The sequence below is a fragment of the Balaenoptera musculus genome, chromosome 20, assembly GCF_009873245.2.
Source record: "Balaenoptera musculus isolate JJ_BM4_2016_0621 chromosome 20, mBalMus1.pri.v3, whole genome shotgun sequence".
Classification (NCBI taxonomy): domain Eukaryota; kingdom Metazoa; phylum Chordata; class Mammalia; order Artiodactyla; family Balaenopteridae; genus Balaenoptera; species Balaenoptera musculus.
This window is the reverse complement of record NC_045804.1, coordinates 57927435-57945429: the sequence shown is the minus strand read 5'-3', so window position 1 is coordinate 57945429 and position 17995 is coordinate 57927435. Positions and strand designations below refer to the sequence as shown.

The 17995-nt window shown below is 41.4% G+C and overlaps 1 long non-coding RNA gene across 2 annotated transcripts in view; it reads right to left on the bottom strand.

Moving 5' to 3' along the window:
• LOC118886088 overlaps window positions 1-17995 on the bottom strand; it is a 40386-nt gene that overhangs the window by 21931 nt on the left and 460 nt on the right. Inside the window, exons 2-3 of one of the 2 annotated variants that reach the window (XR_005017658.1) lie at window positions 17852-17946; window positions 5307-5453 (exon numbers count right to left, since the gene is read on the bottom strand). This is a non-coding gene — a long non-coding RNA (uncharacterized LOC118886088). Of the gene's footprint in view, window positions 1-5112; window positions 5454-17851; window positions 17947-17995 lie in introns of those variants that run through there. The other variant, XR_005017657.1, reaches the window with a different exon arrangement.

Genomic DNA, 17995 nt, shown 5'->3' with positions numbered 1-17995 from the left:
ATTAAATAAGTAAAAATATAATAAAATAAAATAGAGAAAATTAATAAAACCAAAATTGGTTCTTTGCAAAGAGCCACAAAATTGACAAATTTTTAGTCAGATGGACTAAGAAAAAACAGAGACTCACATAACTGAAAGCAGAAATGAAAATGGGGGCATTACTACCAATTTTACAGAACTAAAACAGATTATAAGAGAATACTATGAACAACTGTACGGTAATAAAGTCTATAACCTATTAGAAATAGACAAATTCCTAGAAACACAAAACCTATCAAGACTAAATCATGAAGAAACAGAAATTCTGAATAGATCTATAACTAGTAAGAAGACTGAATCTGTAATAAAAAATCTCCTGACAAAGAACAGTCCTGAACTTAATGGCTTCACTGGTGAATTCTACCAAACATTTAAAGAGGAACCAATATTTACAGACTTTTCCCAAAAAGTGAGGAAGGAAGACTTCCTAATTCATTCTATGAAACCAGCATTACCCTGATACCAAAGCCAGACAAAGACACTATAGAGAAGAAAACTACAGACCAATATCCCCTGTGAACACTGATGACAAAATCTCCAATATACTAGCAAATCAAATTCAGCAGCATATAAAAGGCTTATATACCATGACCAAGTGGGATTTATTGCTGGATGATTCAACATAGGAAAATGGATTAATATAAAACACATTACAAAATGAAGGGAAAAAACCTCAGGATCATCTCAATTGATGCAAAACAAGCATTTGACAAAAACGCAACACCCTTTCATGATAAAAACACTTAACAGAATAGGAACAGAAGGAAAGTACCTCAATGTAATGAAAGCCATATATGAAAAACCCACAGCAAACGTAATACTCAACGGTGAAAGACTGAAAGCTTTTCCTCTAAGTTCAGGAACAAGGCAAGGATGCCCACTTTTGCCAATTCTATTCAACATAAGTACTGGAAATTCTAGCCGGAGCAATTAGAGAAGAAAAAGGAATGAAAGGTATACAAATCGGAAAGGAAGAATTATCTCTGTTCAAAGATAATATGATCTTATGTATAGAAAACCCTAACAATTCCACAAAGAAAACTGTTAGAGCTAATAAATGAATTCACTACTGTCACAGAATACAATGTCAACACAGACAAGACACAGTTGTATTTCTGTTCTATACACTAACAATGAACAATCTGAAAAGGAAATTATGAAACAATCCCATTTACAATAGCATCAAAAGGAATAAAATAACTTAAAAATTAACTTAACCAAGGAGGTAAAAAACTAGTACAATGGAAATTTCAAAATATTGCAGAAATAAATTAAAGAAGACATAAATAAATGGAATTACAGCTCATGTTCAAGGATTAGATGCCTTTTCATTGTTAAGATGGCAATATTACCTAAACCAGTCCACAGATTCAATGCCAATCCCTATAAAAATCTTAATGACATTATTTGCAGAAATAGAAAAATCCATCTTACAATTCACATGGAATCTCAAGGGACCTGGAATAGCCAAAAAAATCTTGAGAAAGAAGAAAAAAGCTGGAGAACCACACTTTCTGGGCTTAAAACTTACTGCAAAGCTACAGTAATCAAAATGGTGTGGTACTGGCATAAAGACAGACATGTAGACCAATGGCATAGAACAGAGGGCCCTTGAATAAATAAACCCTTGCATATATGGTCAAATGATTTTTGATAAGGATGCTAAGATCATTCAGTGGGGAAAGGACAGTCTTTTTAACAACTGTTTCTGGGAAAACTGGATATCCACATGCAAAAGAATGAAGTCGGATCCTTACCTAACACCACATACAAAAATTAACTCAGGGACTCCCCTGGTGGCGCAGTGGCTAAGACTCTGCGCTCCCAATGCTGGGGGCCTGGGTTCGATCCCTGGTCAGGAAACTAGATCCCATATGCATGCCGCAACTAAGAGTTTGCATGCCACAACTAAGGAGCCCTGGAGCTGCAACTAAGAAGCCCACCTGCTGCAACTAAGGATCCTGTGAGCTGCAACTAAGGAGCCCGCTTGCCGCAACTAAGACCCGGTGCAACCAGATAAATAAATAAATATTAAAAAAAAAAACAAAACAAACTAACTCAAAGTGGATTAAGCTTAAATGTAAGACCTAAAACTATAAAACTCTCAGAAGAAAACATAAGGCAAAATCTCCACAGGACTGGATTTGGGAATGATTGCTTGGATATGACACCAAAGGTACACGCAATAAAAGAAGAAATAGACAAATTAGACCATGAAAATTAAAAACTTGTTTATCAAAAGACAATATCAGGGCTTCCCTGGTGGCGCAGTGGTTAAGAATCCGCCTGCCAGTGCAGGGACACAGGTTCGGATCCTGGTCCAGGAAGATCTCACATGCCGCGGAGCAACTAAGCCTATGCACCACAACAACTGAGCCCACGTGCCACAACCACTGAAGCCCACGCGCCTAGAGCCCGTGCTCCACAATAAGAGAAGCCACCACAATGAGAAGCCCGCACACTGCAATGAAGAGTAGCCCCCGCTCGCCACAACTAGAGAAAGCCTGCGTGCAGCAACGAAGACCCAACGCAGCCAAAAATAAATAAATTAAATAAATATGTATAAAAAAATTAAAAGACAATATCAAAGAGTAAAAAGGCAACTCACAGAATGGGAGAAAATATTTATAAATCATTTATCTGATAAGGTACTAATGTCCAGAATATAGAACTCCAAAAACTCAACAACAACAACAAAAACAAAACCAACGTGATTAAAAAATGTGCAAAAAATCTTGAATGAGGGCTTCCCTGGTGGCACAGTGGTTAAGAATCCTCCTGCCAATGCAGGGGACACAGGTTCGAGCCCTGTTCCGGGAAGATCCCACATGCCGCAGAGCAACTAAGCCCATGCGCCACAACTACTGAGCCTGCGCTCTAGAGCCCGTGAGCCACAACTACTGAGTCAGCATGCCACAACTACTGAAGCCCATGCGCCTAGAGCCTGTGCTCTGCAACAAGAGAAGCCATGACAATGAGAAGCCCGCGCACCGCAACAAAGAGTAGTCCCCGCGCACCACAACTAGAGAAAGCTCGTGCACAGCAACGAAGATCCAACACAGCCAAAAATAAAAACAAATAAATTAACTAAAAAAAAAAAACTTGAATAGATATGTCTCCAAGGAATACATTTAAATGGCCAAAAAGTACATGAAAATATGCTAAACATAACAGATAATTAAGGAAATACAGATCAAAACTACAATGAGATACTACCTCACGCCCATTAATTAGCATGTCGATTATTAAACAAAACAGGACAAAAACCAGAAAATAACAAGTGTTGACGAGGATGTGGAAAACTGGTCTCCTGTGCAATGCTGGTTGGAATGTAAAATGGTGCACCCACTATGGGAAACAGTATAGCAGTTCCTCAAAAATTTAAAAATAGTTTACCAGATGACCCACCAATTCCACTTCTGGGCGTATAGTGAAAACAACTGGAAGCACAGACTCAGATCTCTGTAGTACACTCATGTTCACAGCAGCATTATTCGCAACAGCTACAATGTGAAAGCAACCCAAGTTTCTATCAACAGATGAACAGATAAGCAAGATGTGGTACATACATATGGTGGAATATTATTGAGCCTTAAAAAGGAAAGAAGTTCTGGCACATGCTACAACATGGATGAACCTTGAGGATATTATGCTAAGTAAAATAACGTCACAAAAACACAAATACTATATGACTCCACTTATATGAGGTACTTGGAGCAGTAAAACTCATAAGGAGAGAAAGCAGAATTGTGATCTCCAGGGCTTGGGAGGAGGGGAAATGGACAGCTATTGTTTGGTGGACAGAGAGTTTCAGATTTACAAGATGAAAACATTATGGGGATGGATGGTGGGATGATGGTACAACACAATGAACATATTTAGTACACTGAGCTGTACACTAAAAATGGTTAAGATAGTCAATTTTATGTTGTATTTTACCACAATAAAAATTGAGAAAAAGAAAAAGCTGATACGACATTACCAGTGGTAGAGCTTGAAAAGGCCCTTACTATAAACTCATTGACAGGATTAAATCCATTGAGAGGGAAATACAAACAAAACTAGATCAGCAATTAATATTTTATAGGAAAGTGACCTGCTTCCATGGAAGAAGAAATATTCCATATGAGAAAGAGTAAGAAACCTACAAAAGGGATAATCAGATTCACACATTGAAAACCCATGACAGAGTTAACATCCGGGAGAAATGTTTACATAAAATTGTAGCTCCTTTTCTGATCTCCAATAAGATACTGCAGATTTTCCAAATAACTTAGAAAACATCACTCATATTTATCCACACACAATTGACAGAAAACCATGACAAGGTTAGTTAACACGCTTCATAAACGGTATAAAATTATCATTTCCAGTTTGTAGCCTGATGACAATTCTTCTGTTTTAGTTATGGTATTTGAAAACTCTTATTAAAATTTACGTTAAAAGTACAGCAACAGCCAATGCTATTCCATAATGGAAAATTACTTGCTGCCATAGTTGCAAACTTAACATATGTTTTGCACTGTGCCCTTTACTGCTCCTAAATCCCGATAAAAGGAATAAAGTCTAAAGATAAATGGTACAGTCACCTAAGGGATAGTTTATGGTCCAACTGAACGTCCTGTACACTTCATTCCCTCCAGCAATCACACTGAAGGGAGGAAGGACATGATACGTCACCGTAAGGAAAGGCAGAAGGGCTGCGAACCCTCGAGGGTGGTCCAGACGCAGACGGTGGCGGTCTGCACACCTCAGCTCCTCCTCACGGCTCTTTGTCCAGGACACCTCCCCTCAGCCGGCCTCCCACCCATCTCCTCTCAAACCCTGACGCAGTCAGCAGGGCTCACACTTCAACACAGAGATGCCCAGAGGGTCAGGATCCCAGTCCTCAACCCGCAGGACAGGTTCTGCCCCCAAGAACTTCCCTGATCACAGGCACTTAGCATTTTGCATTTCTTAGGAAACCATGGACCAAAAGATCCTTTTTAAGACGCCGAAAACGAGACAACAGATCAGGAAAAACAGGAAACACTACTGCTTTTCTAAGACTACCACACAAAACAGCAAAATAGTTTCTAAGGTAATTCTCTTTTTTTCTGGCTGAGCCCTGCTTAGTAGATACTAAATTAACTCCACATTAAGAGGAAAACGTGCTGACACAGGATTTCCTTTTGCCCCCAGCTCTCACGTTGGATGCATTTCACTAATCAAAGTGCGTCATGCTGCCAATGGATTTCTTACCATTTTCACCCTGAAAGATTCCTTACCTGCCCTGGGATCAACAGGGTCCCATCTCTAAGAGGACCCGCCCTCTGTTACCTGCTCTGCCACTCTGTTCCAGTTTATCCTCCAGGTGTACACCAAGTAGAAGAGGGCTTGAAAGAAGACACAGACCATCAATCCGAACCAGAGACCTGTGGGTGGGAAACAAGTATCCCATTCAGATTTTCTGCAATGCCCCCTCCCGGCATCATTAACATTCTCCCATAACTACCGTATCCACAGCGTAAACTGCAGCTTACGCTAAAATTTTAGATAATTATGGACCAGGATCAGACTCAAGCTTACCACTGACCAGGTTTGATTCCAACTCTAGTGGGAACGCACTGGAAGGCTTTCGGTGGGTGTGTGCATGTACCTGTGAGGCCTGATGTTTCTAGAAGCCCACTTTGAGAACCATCTCTCCAATTGCTGTGTACAAGAGATGACTGAGAAACATTATAAACAATGCCTATCTCCTTATGAGAAGAAACTATTTAAACCACTTAAATATCATTGCATAACAAAGTGGATATAAAATACCCATTCACATATGAGTAACTGCACTACAAAGCCAGCTGTCTAGGCTTGAGTTGGAATCCAGTATAAACTGGGAATTAGTCTGCTAACCTGTTCACATGTCTGGGGCCCCATGTTGGCAAGGGGTCACTGAGGCTGGGCCTCCCGTGGACTCCTGGCCATTTCACCGGAATAACCTCTCGAGTTGAGAAGCAGATGGATGGATACTTTATACCCTTTGATGGACTGATTCCATTCCTAGGAATCCATCCTAAGGAGAGACTCAGGAATGTCGTTAATAATTCATATACCTGGGATTCTCGTCACAATGTTATTTAAAAGAGGAACAACTTACAACATCGTTAATGATTAGAGAAATGCAAATCAAAACTACAGTGAGGTACCACCTCACACTGGTCAGAATGGCCATCATTAAAACGTCTACAAATAACAAATGCTGGAGAAGGTGTGGAGAAAAGGGAACCCTCCTACGCTGTTTGTGGGAACGTAAGTTGGTGCAGCTACTATGGAAAACAGTAAGGAGATTCCTCAAAAAACTAAAAATAGAGTTGCTGCATGATCCAGCAATCCCACTCCTGGGCATATACCCAGACAAAACTCTAATTCAAAAAGATACATGCACCCCAATGTTCATAGCAGCATATTCACAACAGCCAAGACATGGAAACAACCTAAATGTCCATCAACAGAGGAACGGATAAAGATGTGGTACATATACACAATGGAATACTACTCAGCCATAAGAAAGAATGAAATAATGCCATTTGCAGCTACATAGATGGACCTAGAGGTTATCATACTAAGTGAAATCAGTCAGAAAGAGAAAGACAAATACCATATGACATCACTTATATGTGGAATCTAAAATATGACACAAATGAACTCATCTACAAAATAGACTCACAGACACAGAGAACAGACTTGTGGTTGCCAGGGGGGGCGGGTGGGGGAGGGATGGACTGGGAGTTTGGGGTTAGTAGATGCAAACTATTACACATAGAATGGATAAACAACAAGGTCCTACTGTATAGCACAGGGAACTGTATTCAATATCCTAGAATAAACCATAATGGAAAAGAACATAAAAAAGAATGTATATATATATAAAACTGAGTCACTTTGCTCTACAGCAGAAATTAACACATTGTAAATCAGCAATACTTCAATTAAAAAATAAAAGGGGAGCAATTTAAATGTCCACTATTAGGGAAGCATTAAATAAACGATACAAGGAAATACTAGAGAATTAATAAAAACCATGTCTTTAACATGGGACCGGGGGAAATTACATATTCAGTATAACCCCACTTTTGTGAATAACAGAAAAAATACTGGGAGAAAAATAATTTTAAAAGGCTGGAATAAAATACATTGAAATACCTCAGGTTTTATATTTGAGGAGTGAACTAGAGGTAATTTTAATTTTCATCATTATATTTTTTATGTATTTTCACAAGATTTCCATGTTGTTAATGTATAATTAATAGTTTAAAAGTGTTATTTAACAAATCTGAGCACCTGCTAAATAAGTCCAATAGCGAGAAGCACTTTTATGGACAAAGAGGGAAATCGGACGTGTTCTTATTCTAAAGAACTTAGCGTCTACTAGAGTAGAGGTGTTTATGTTTTTTGCTTTTTTAAAGTAAAGCTGAATTGTGAAACCCCAGCAGCTCATAAGGCAGAGGCTCTGGCTATTTGGTTAAACGGTATTTCTGTGGTATCCACGATGGTGCTTGGCAGGGATGAGACCGTAATAAATACTTGGCAGCTCTGTGTCCCAAACAGAGAAGGACGAAATCCTGCTTGACCGTGATCAAATACCCCACAGGCTCCCAGCCTGAACTGGTCATCAAAAGAGACATGACCTTGAGGACAGTTACTCATTAAGCCATCACATGACAACATTTCCAAAAAGTCAGGATAAGAAACTAAGCACCTCTGTTTGTGTGGACACAGAAGGCTCTCACGACAGCTGCAGGATTAAAATTTCACAGAGCAATGGGGACAGATTCAAAATTGTTTACACGGTCAAAATGTACTGGTTGACACAGAACAAAAGGAGCTACTTGAATACATACTACAGCATTCGGTCAGTCCTTGAATCAGACTATTTTCTGCAGAAAATACAACTCATCGTTACTGAGGAAATCCAGAGAAACTGCAGATGTGGATATAGATGCAGAACACACATACAACAACTTACCCCAAAAGCACATGACAGATTGTTTTGCACAATTCTATACATTTAGAATCATGATAAAATGGATAGATTTCTGAAAATATGTATAAGTTGCCAAAGTTGACCCCCCCCCCCGCAAAAGATATAAAGTCTAAACAAACTGATTTCAGAGGAGAAGTTGTAAAAGCTGTAACAAAGTCCTCCAAAACACCCAGCATGACAGTTTCATAGAATTTAGCCAAACCTTCATAATACAGATCATTCCTATACTATGTAGATTGTTTCAGGGCATCCAAACAGGAAATAATTTCAATTCTCTTTATGTTATGAATGTATTAATGTACATGATTGTGTACATAATGTACAATCATACATTAATGCTATTAATAGCAACGCTCGGAAAGATTACATACAAGATAAAGCTACAGACCAATCTTCCTCATAACTATCATTGCAAAACTCTTGAATAAAATATTAGCAGAGTCCAGCAGCTCACTGGAATAACAATAGCACAAAACAATCAGGACTGTTCTATATGAGGAAACCAAGTGGTATCACATCATCATAGTCGATCTCAGGAGAACAATGATAGAATCATCTCTATAGGCACTAAAAGGCCACCTGACAAAATCCTCAACCATCCTTGTTGGAAACATTCAATAAAGCAGACTCCATGGATACCTCCTGAACATTGTTTTAAAAAAGATGCACACGTAAACTTATTTATGTGTGTCTTTGTGTATGCTTTGATGACATATTTAAGACCATTTAAAAATCAAGACGGAGTAACTGTGGTTCAGGCATGGAGCTGGGTGGCCTTTGTGGATGTGGTTTCACACACGTTCCTGCATCATCGAGAACTTGAATTTTCTGCACTGTATCAGACTCAAGGACACCAACAGCCGTTCTCAAAATAATCTCTGCCAGCAGCTGCAACCTTATGGTATCAAGGTCTCCCCTTGTAACTATGCCACCATTTCAACCCCAGCCAATCCTTGCTTAACAAGCACCCTTACTTCTCACCAGCTCCAATACTAACTCTTGACAAACAGCTTACGCAGCTTTGTGGGTTTTGCCTTTATAAGCCTCCCCCGTTTTGTAGTCTGGCAGAAAACAAGAACAGCTTCTTGAATCTGTGTCTCCCAGTCTATAGTCCTCATCTTGCCTCAAATAAAACTCTCTTCTGTTCCTTAATACAGATTGTTTATTGATTATTGGCGTCAACAGTGCGTATGTCAGCCCCAAATCCAACATGCTATTTGGTAGAGAAACATTAGAAGCACTATCTCTGAGGTCCTAAACAAGACAAGCATTTCCACTAATACCATGACAATTTATTGTTCTACTACAGGTGTTCAGGCCGGAAAAAGAAATCAGTGGAATAACATCTGGAATGGAGAATATAAAATTATAAGATTATTTGTAGAGGATATGATTGTATCCTTGGAAAATCCATTGAGAATCATCTGAAAACTACTGCAAACAGCAAGAGGAACTCAGAATTGTAACAAGATAGAAAATTCACAATCACTAACAGCTCTCTACATACAACCAACCTTTAGATTATGCAATGAAAGAGAAGGCATCCAATGGCAACAAAAGGATACAATGTTGAGGGATACTCTTTACAAGGAAAATGACAAAAGCATGCCTGAGCAGAAGCTAGCATTTCTCAAATGTGCATCAGATATTTGAACACAGAAGCTGAGACTGCCAGGAAAGCACCTATTTTATGAAAACACAGATGGCCTCCAGGTCTTGGACCGAGATAATAAGAAAGAAAATTTTATTTCTTCCTTTCCGATTTGGACCCTTTTTAATTCTTTTTCTTGCCTAACTACTCTGTCTCCAACTTCCAATACCATATTGGATAGAAAGAGCGAAAGCAGACATCCTCGTCTTATTCTTGGTCCGGGGGGAAACCTTCTGTCCCAGCACTGAGTGTTACATTAGCCGTCAGTTCTTCATGTATGGCCTTCATCATGCTGGACAATCTCTCATCTTTTGTGAATCACTTTTACATATTTTCCTCTCCCATTTCATTTTTTTTTTTAATGTGGTAAAATGTACATAACATAAATTTACCCTTTTAAGCATTTTAAAATGTATAATTCAGTGGCATTACACGCATTCACCACTATCCATGGACAGAAATTTATCATCATTCCAAATGGAAACTGTGCACCCATGAGCCCACTACCCGCCAGACGTTAGTAACCACCATTCTGTTTCTGTCTCTATGCACGTGGCTGGGTACCTTGCATAAGTGGAATCACGCAATATTTGTCTCCAGTTCATTTTACATGATTTTGTCAAACTTCCCCTTTTGTATCTCTGCTTTATTCTACCTTTGGTTGTTTCTAAAGTGGTCTTCATTTCTGTTCAAGTGTTCTTTTTCTTTTCCATTTCTTTCCTAAGTTTTAATTACTTGTTTGTCCTCTCCTTATTGTTTTCTCATCTATTCTTTAATCTTTTAAAGCATTTCTTTGGGCTTTTTCTTTTCCTTCAAAGATTATGTTTCGGTCTCTCAAGAAATTGTGAGAATTATCCATCTGGATGTTCATTATTTCATATAAGGTTTTATCTCCTCTTCCTTAGAGGTGTGTGTGTGTACACATGTGTGTAGCGTCTATGCATGGGCACTGGGCTTGTTCTTTTCTGACTAATACTGATCTGTGGACACAAACAGCTCTAGCGGGCAAGTATTTGCTGAAGAAGAGCATGGTGGTTTAGGGCAGGTATCCAAGGCAGCCTGAGGCTCCAATTCAGGTTTACTGTCTTAACATCTTTCATAAAATCTGTTTTTTCCTGCCATGGAAATATATGCAAATAGTCATAAACATATGAAAAGGTGCCCAGCATCATTAGTCATCAGGGAAAGGCAAGTTAAAATCACACTGAGAAACCACTACACAGCTACCAGAATGGTTAATTTTTTTTAAACTGACATCATCAAGTGCTGGAGAGGCTGTGGAGCTAGTCGACTGTCTCTCACACACACACACACACACACACACACACAACACTCTACACACGCACCACCCCACACACACATATAACACTACACACACACACACACACACATAACACTCTACACACGCACCACCCCCCACACACATATAACACTCCACACACACAAACACTCTACACATGCACCACCCCCCACACACATATAACACTGCACACACACACAAACACTACACACGCACCACGCCACACACACATAACACTCCCCCCACACACACAATCACCCCACACACACACACACACACACACACAACACTAGACACACACCACGCCACACACACATATAACACTCCCCCCACACACACAATCACCCCACACACATATATAACACACACACACCTAACACTCTACACACGCACCACCCCCCACACACATATAACACTCCACACACACACACACACAACACTCTACACACGCACCACCCCCCACACACATATAACACTCCACACACACACACACACACACCACTCTACACACGCACCACCCCCCACACACATATAACACTCCACACACACACACAACACTCTACACACGCACCACGCCACACACACATATAACACTCCACACACACACACACACAAATACCACACACACAACCACCCACACACAACACTCTACACACGCACCACCACACACACACATATACCACCACACACACACACACACACAACACTCTACACACGCACCACCCCCCACACACATATAACACTCCACACACACACACACACACAACACTCTACAAACGCACCACCCCCCACACACATATAACACTCCACACACACACACACACACACACACACAAAACACTCTACAAACGCACCACCCCCCACACACATATAACACTCCACACACACACACACAAACGCACCACCCCCCACACACACACACACATACACACACACGGGGACTGTGAATTGGTACAAGCACAATGGAAAGTTATTTGACTCCTGAAGTTATGCATGTATCTGCTTCCACCTGGAAATTGTCTAGCAGTGACTAGATATAGGGGTGTAAGGGGGATGCTGGTAACCTTCTGGGTGGTAGATATTACAGGTGGGTTACCTTTGCCATAATTCATTGTACACATTTATAATTCATGTACTGTTTTCTATTTATGTCATATCCAATAAAAATGTAGTGTTTTATTACCCCCAAAAAATATGCTAGACTACATGCAAGGTTCAAACGTGTGATCTCTTCAGCAGTCAGCAGGGAGAGCTTTCCTAAAGGCAAGTGGGAAATAAACACCTTAATTCTCTCAGTCTCAGGGGACGAAGGTTTTGAGTGTATGCCCAGGACTTCTTCCTTCCTTCTGGCCCTAATCTGGTCTCCTAGAAAGCTGGATGATTTGCTCATAACTTATGCCACACTGCAAGGAATATATTGACTGCATACATATTTTTTAAAATGTTAACATCTTGAACCTCCTTTTACCCCATTGTGGATTAGTCTGAGGACCTGGATAACAGAATTAAGTGCAATGTGGCATGTCTCTCTATCATGTTCAGGTCTCTTGGTAGCAAGTGGCAAAAAAATTCAATTCAAACATTGGGTCCCTGACATTTGGAAACTGACTGGTTTATGACAGGAACTGTGAAGATGTCCTTCGCAGAGGTGCTTTTAGCTTCGAGCCTTAACTGAACACAAACGATCTTATCAGGACTTGTCTCTGAGCTCTGCCTTCCTCTGTATCAGCTTTATTCTCAGCGAGTCATTTCCCCTGGGGTGCCAACAAATTAGCTACAGGTGGCTCTAGGATTCTACCATCCGCATAGCTGGTGAGCCCATGGGGAAAGCATGTCTCTGTCATGACAGTTCTAAGCAAAGTTCTGGGAGGGCTGAATGGTCAGGCTTGGGTCACCCGCACCGGGGAGGGGTCACAGAGTGGACCACCCACAATGAAGAAACTTTAAGGACAAAAAAGGGGTAATGGACTAGGAAAAGTATGGTGGCCAAGCGTACTATATTTCCCAAAGAAATAGCTTGTAGGCACTCACCCCACAATCCCGTACCCTGCAGTGGTGACCTCACTCGCCCAGAGATACTTAAATCCATGGGCACATCATAATCAAAAGCTGGAAGGGGAGCGTTTCAACTTGGGGTGAAAGAATCCCCAGTCCACTCTTTGGTTTCATAAACATACCACCTTGTTCTGCTGAAGAATTTGGACGTGGGTTTTCTTAGGTCCGTCTCCCAAGGCAATAGAAATAAAAACAAAAATAAACAAATGGGACCAAATTAAACTTACAAGCTTTTGCACAGCAAAGGAAACCATAAAAGAAAACAAAAAGACGACCTACGGAATGGGAGACAGTATTTGCCAACGATGCGACCGACAAGGGCTTAATTTCCAAAATATACAAACAGCTCATGATACTCAACAACAAACAAACAACCCAATCGAAAAATGGGCAGAAGACCTAAACAGACATTTCTCCAAAGAAGAAATACAAATGGCCAATAGGTACATGGAAAGATGCTCAACATCGATGATTAACAGAGAAATGCGGGACTTCCCTGGTGGCACAGGGCTTAAGACTCTGAGCTCCCAATGCAGGGGGCCTGGGTTCGATCCCTGGTCAGGGAACTAGATCCCACAAGCATGCCGCAACTAAGACCTGGCGCAAATAAATAAATAAAATAAAAATTTTTAAAAAAGAGAAATGCAAATCAAATCTACAGTGAGGTATCACCTCACACCGGTCAGAACGGCCATCATTAAAAAGTCTACAAATAACAAATGCTGGAGAGGGTGTGGAGAAAAGGGAACCCTCCTACACTGTTGGTGGGAATGAAAATTGGTGCAGCTACTATGGAGAACAGTATGGAGGTTCCTCAGAAAATATACTACCATATGATCCAGCAATCCCACTCCTGGGCATATACCCAGACAAAACTCTAATTCAGAAAGATACATACACGGCTATGTTCATAGCAGCACTATTCACGATAGCTAAGACACAGAAACAATGTAAATGTCCATCAGCAGATGAATGGATAAAGAAGATGTAGTATATATATACACAATGGAATACCACTCAGCCATAAGAAAGAATGAAATAATGCCATTTGCAGCAACATGGATGCAACTAGAGGTTATCATATTAAGTGAAGTAAGTCAGAGAGAAAGACAAACATTATATGATATCACTTATATGTGGAATCTAAAATATGACACAAATGGACTTATCTACGAACAGAAACAGACTCACAGACATAGAGAGTACACTGGTGGTTGCCAAAGGGGAGGGGGCTGGGGGAGGGATGGAGTGGGAGTTTGGGATTAGCAGATGCAAACTATTATATACAGGATGGGTAAGCCACAAGGTCTTACCGTAGAGCACAGGGAACTATATTCAGTATTCTATGATAAACCATAATGGAAAAGAATTAAAAAAAAAAAAAAAAGAATGTATATAGAGAATTCCCTGGCAGTCCAGTGGTTAGGACTCTGTGCTTTCACTGCTGAGGGCCCAGGTTCAATCCCTGGTTGGGGAACTAAGATCCCACAAGCTGTGTGGCAAAAAAAAAAAAAAGTATATATATATGTATAACTTACTTTGCTGTACAACAAAAATTAACACAACACTGTAAATCAACTCTACTTCAATTTAAAAAATTACACACACAAAAAAACAATTTGGATGTGGTTTTAAAATATGCCAAAAAAAATGCCATCAGTTGATTTCTCCAGTTAATAAAAAAAAATGTTCACGAGCTGGCCAAGAGTCAAACTCCTGGTGATGCTTCCATTGGAACCACGACAGATTCTTCTTCAGGTCCTGTCTCATCCTCAGCAGGAGAAGGAGCCCTTTGCGGCTCAGAGGTTAACTTGCCTTAGATGATATTTTGATATCATGCCTTAGATTGCCTATTTTCACGTTGGAATTCTGTTCATTATTTACATTTTAAAAAATTGTGGCCTGAGTCACATGTCAGTTTACCTAGTCCCTTACATAACATTTATTAACTCAGCGTTGAAAATGGTTACTCAATGAACTGTGGGCCAGTTTAAACACTGCCGCACGGTTCCAGAAACAGGTTTCCCCCACTTTTTGAAAGTCTGCTTTACACCACTGTGCTTTTCCTAAAGACCTACGTTAGCACCTGTGTTTGCTAATGGACAGAAATCCAAAGGGGATTTTCACTTTTAGGAGCGAAGGAGGTGACGAGTGAAAACAGCATACAGCGTCTGTAATTGCTACTTGGCTTCACTCCATTTGGCTTAGGGACGGGTTCACGGGAATGCTGTCCTCTGGGACGGCGGGAGAATCCTGCACTGACCGTAGACCGTGGGCCTACTGTGCACAGGCAACGCTCGGGTATGAAGTTGGCTTGGACACCGGGATGCGCTGGAAGCTCCAGCTTTTCCCGGTAAAGCAAAAGGCCTGCTCACCAGCAACCTCCCCTTTACCAGCAGGATCACCGTGGTATCTCCACGTGGACTTCATTTTTTTGGCCAAAAGAAGGCAAGGAAGAAGGTGAAGGAGAGTTTGATGGTCATGCCACCTTCCTTCCTTCACCAAGAATCTCTTTAAATAACTCTCAAACTACTGTGGCTATTGAGAAAGCCACAAACGTGGACAGTGCAAGACACGGAGGCTGGAGCACTTGAGACTGTACCATTCCTTTGTTCAATAAATATTTACAGAGTACCTACAACCGACCAGATTCTTTGCTTGGTAGTGACACTACGTTGAACACGAAAGACAGACACAAACAAATGGGTAAGGGACAGAGTGGCCGAGCCTGGTATTTCAGACATGGTGGTCAGTGAAGGCTTCTTTAAGGAGGTTACGTTTAAGCAGAGATGGAATTAACTCAGCTGAGCACCCCAGGCCGAGGAAAGAGCAGAGTGCGAAAGCCCCGAAGTGGAGGTGTGCTTCCCGTTCTGTGAACAGCAAGACAAGCGCTCCACCAAGTGCGAGAACCATACAGACTGAGGCTGGAGAGGAGGCTGCAGGCCAGGACACGTACGGCTAGTCGAGCATTTTGGATTTTGTTCTACATGTCACAGGAAGCCACTGGAAAGCTTTGAGCAGGGAAGTCACAGGGTCAAGGGTCTTGTGAAAGGATCACTGACAGCTGGGTGGAGAACGGCCGCAGCAAAGCGTATCAGTCAGGATCCAGCCGTGAAAAGAGAACCCACCCCAGTTACTGCAGGCGGAGGGGATCCGAAGAGTAAGAGAGGCCAGAAGGACGCATGCGGTGACACCACAGATGAGAAGCTGCCGAAAACTCCCCTGGCTGGAAGGAACCCAGGGGAGCTGCACCAGCACCGGTGCCGCCTGGAGATGCTGTCACTGTCACCCTGTATCTCCTAGAGAGGGGCCACCTTGACACCGAGGAAGGAATCATCCCAGCTCCTCTTCCACTACAGAAACACCCAGCAGCTGCCACACTGCTGACTCCAGAAGCAGAAAGCTGCTCTCCTCCTCCACCTTCTGATTCCTGCTCACGCCTCCTGCTAGTAGAACTCACTGGAAGCCAGCCGGCAGGAAAACCTGGGAAAATCGTTCACACACTCTGGGTGTCTGAACACCCAGAGGGCAAGTGGAGGACTGAGAAACGACAGATAAATAACCTTCACCGAGTCCACAGTAGAAGCAGGAAACCCAGTAGAATGCTACATAAAGTGCTGGTGAAAATGATTATGGCTTGAACTAGGGCAAAGGTGGTTGAATTCAACCACTGGTATTTCTTTTATGGTATTTTTTTTCTTCAACCACTGGTATTTTTTTTTATTAATAATATGTATTTTATTCTATAAAGAAAGAAATTATGTTCCAATGTGAGTTACTCTGATACGATAATTTTCATAGATTTTTTTCCACGTCCATAACAAATGTAATAGAGAAAACTCAAACAACCTCAGCAACTATGATATATTTCTCTTTCTATGGCCAGTGTTGTAAAAATAGTCTCCAAAACTTTCTGAGAGTTTGTAACCATCCTGTTAAAATGACATACTATTATTTCTTTTAATTGACAAATACATACATGACCAGTTGTCCTTCAACTGGAAAACAACTGGTATTTTTATGTTTTGAAACTAGGGTCAAAGAGAAGAGTCAGGATGATCCTAAGGACTTTGGCCTGAGTAAATGGGATGAAGGATGGTACCACTTACTGAGACTGAGAACACCGGAGGAGGCGTGCATTGTATTTGTCTCGTGGATGAAGAGAAACCAACAGTTCTACGTACAGCTACCTTTAAGATGCCTATTATGAATCCCAGTATGAGTGGGATAGAGTTGAACATACTGGCTGGAGTTCAGAGGAAAGGGTGGGACCAGATGGGATTTAAAATCTTCTCTGACCACCATGCACGGGATTAGACGAGGTTGTGACTGTGGAAAGAGAAGAGGTCCAAGGACTGAGCCCTCGGGCACCTGAACACGTCAGGAGGCCTGGAAGGGGAGAAAGGTCCAGCAAGGAAAAACCCAGAGGACTTGGTCAGGGAGGGAAAAGGAAAACCAGAAGAATACAGGGTGATGGCGAACAAGCAAACACACTGTCTCTCCAGAAGACGGCAATGACTGCTGACTGTGGAGGCCAAGTAATCAATAAACAACTTATTGTAAGACTAGAAGAGGGTTTTTTTTCTGGCCAAACTGAGGACTGTAGCCCAGGAGTGCAGTCTCCACCAAGGAGGAAAGCGCTCTGGCGAAGCATGGTTTTCAACACAGTTTTATATCTTGTCAGGACAAAGAACACACATCAAACAGGACGACAGGATACATTCCTTCAAGGTTTCAAAAGAGAGAGCGAGCCAGCACTACCCTGGCGTCTGGGAGGGAAGCTCACCTTCGAGGGAGCGTCAGCACCGGCGTCCCAGGAAGGGGACAGACGTCCCCACCTTCAAAGCGGAGTCCTTCACTTCTAGATAACGCATTCTTTCCCTGAGTGGTGAAAGCAGATGCACGAGATAAACAACCACGTGACAAGCTG